The sequence below is a fragment of the Sardina pilchardus genome, chromosome 2, assembly GCF_963854185.1.
Source record: "Sardina pilchardus chromosome 2, fSarPil1.1, whole genome shotgun sequence".
Lineage (NCBI taxonomy): Eukaryota > Metazoa > Chordata > Actinopteri > Clupeiformes > Clupeidae > Sardina > Sardina pilchardus.
The window spans coordinates 44,380,691-44,383,190 of NC_084995.1; the positions used below are offsets into that span (position 1 = coordinate 44,380,691).

Consider the following 2,500-nt stretch of genomic DNA (forward strand, 5'->3'; position numbering starts at 1 on the left):
CTCCAAGACAGCTGGTGTGAGACTGCAGCTTTATTCACGATACCGGGAGAGTGTTACCCACATGAAAGTCAAAGTAACAAGCCCACACAACTGTGGATGAAGCCAGTTGTTATACCTTAACACACATGTACCGGTACATATGGAAAATCACCAGTTGCACTTACCAGTGATTCATTAACCAACTGGCATTTAACAGAGATAAGAATATTTACAAGAAACCCTCAACCAAAGCCATATTTGTGTCAGGGATTTTACCAGTGGTCATCTTAACATTCCTAAGGTAAAGGATGGTAACTATGTTTCAATATAAATTATGCTAAAACAGTTAATTAAATGAGAAACATATGCAAATTATCCCAAAGTACAATAACCTGCGTAGCTACCTCCTACATCTCCAGCTGTGTACCATAACCTGAGTAGCTCCTACATCTCCAGCTGTGTACCATAACCTGAGTAGCTCCTACATCTCCAACTATGTACCATAACCTGCGTAGCTACCTCCTACATCTCCAGCTGTGTACCATAACCTGCGTAGCTACCTCCTACATCTCCAGCTGTGTACCATAACCTGCGTAGCTACCTCCTACATCTCGTTGTGTACCATAACCTGAGTAGTTCCTACATCTCTGACATGCTCATTACCTCCTCCAAGGAGGTTATGTTTTCATTGGGGTTTGTCTGTTTGTCTGTTAGCAAGATAACTCAAAAAAGTTATTTCGATTATATTTTCAGGAAAGGTCTGAAATGACCCAAGGAAGAAACGGCAAATTTTTGGTAGTGATCCGGATCACCGTCCGAGGCGCTAGGTGGAGGTCTGCACTCTTGGAGTGCTTTTCTAGTTGCATATGCACCAGTCGGGAGACCCTGTGGTTGTCAGGGAGAGGGCTCCTTGCAATACCCAGAACGAGCTCAAGTTCAGCTCATGGTGCCTTTAGTCTATGCCGCCAATAAAGAAACACGCATCAACCGACCAAAATGGAGGCCCCTCCTGCTACTCTGAGATCACCGGTGTGGTGATTTAGTTTATTTTGTTGTGCATTCACGTCAATTAACACTAATTTAGCCTACTCAATTTGGCAAGGGAAAAGATCATCTAGTTACAGTCCAAAATTACTTTAAGGCTTAAAATGCACATTGATAAGTACATATTCCATGAACACTAACCTTGGGTCTCTTCGGAGTGTTCATTATGTTCACATCTACATTTAACAACATACTTATAATGATATAGTAATAGCCCTACTTTAGCGTCCACCACAGGTGCATAGACTTAAGGCACACCAAGATGGTGTGTTTCAATGTCACTGTCTGTTCCCTCTTAATCTGATCTGATCCATGCTGATGAACGGAATTGATAACGGAACACGATTGAACCGGAATCTGGAACCAATTGGAACCAGTTCTACTCGATTCTGTGTAACGCTGGAGGCACACCAGCAGGTTCTACTCGATTCTCAATTTTCAATTCTCAACACCCACACACACACAGACACTCTCCCACCCTGGCTATAATCGTGTCTCTTTTATTATTGCAATATGGGCTGTGACTCCGGTTCTTCTTAGTGTGGCTATCACCATACTGAGCTAAATCTTTTTTGAGATTGAACATTAGTCTGGGGAGTCTGTGCTTTGTTTCTACTGCACATGAGGCGTGATCAATGGGCATAGTTCAAATGACTTTGCTTGGATAGTACCTCAACCAATCAGACCAACGATCCAGGTGCACCTTTTGAATAAGTTTGTGATTGGAACCAGAAGATGTGGACAGGAAGCATAAGAGATGGATGTGCAGGTTATCAGCCTGAGCTGCAGGGCCAAATCAAATTGCCGGCAGATCAGGCAGGCTCTTCTGTAATCTGTAATCTGTGGAATCTGGACTGTGTCTCCTGCTCTGTAGTCTGTGTGGAATATCGGCAGTGGCTGCTTCTCCTGTTCTGTAATACACTATATTGCCAAAAGTATTGGGTCACCTGTCTTGAACTTCAGTCACATCCTATTCTAAATCCATAGGGTTTAATATGATGTTGGTCCACTCTTTGTCGCTATAACAGCTTCAACTCTTCTGGGAAGGCCTTCCACAAGGTTTAGGAGTGTGTTTATGGGCAGTTTTGACCATTCTTCCAGAAGTACATTTGTGAGGTCATACACTGATGTTGGACGAAGAGACTGGCTCTCAGTCTGCACTCTAATTCATCCCAAAGGTGTTCTGTTGGGTTGAGGTCAGGACTCTGTGCAGGCCAGTCAAGTTCATCCACACCAGACTGTCATCCATGTCTTTATGGACCTTGCTTTGTGCACTGGTGCACAGTCATGTTGGAACAGGAAGAGGCCATCCCTGAGCTGGGCTTTGCCTCTTATTTCCAGTGAAGGGAACTCTGAATGCTACATTATTAACCAATAGATTTTTGGACAATTCCATGCTCCCAACTTTGTGGAACAGTTTGGATAGCCACTTCCTGTTCCAGCGTGACTGTGCGCCACGTCGTATTAAGCCCTATGG

At 43.8% G+C, this 2,500-nt stretch overlaps 2 protein-coding genes across 3 annotated transcripts in view; one reads left to right on the forward strand and one right to left on the reverse strand.

Annotated features, from left to right (window-relative positions):
* The window catches only part of LOC134075211 (CD59 glycoprotein-like), a 123,069-nt gene that overhangs the window by 94,310 nt on the left and 26,259 nt on the right, over nucleotides 1-2,500 (reverse strand). The gene's annotated exons all lie outside the window — the stretch shown is intronic.
* The window catches only part of LOC134075209 (partitioning defective 3 homolog), an 80,093-nt gene that overhangs the window by 18,976 nt on the left and 58,617 nt on the right, over nucleotides 1-2,500 (forward strand). The window lies entirely within an intron of this gene.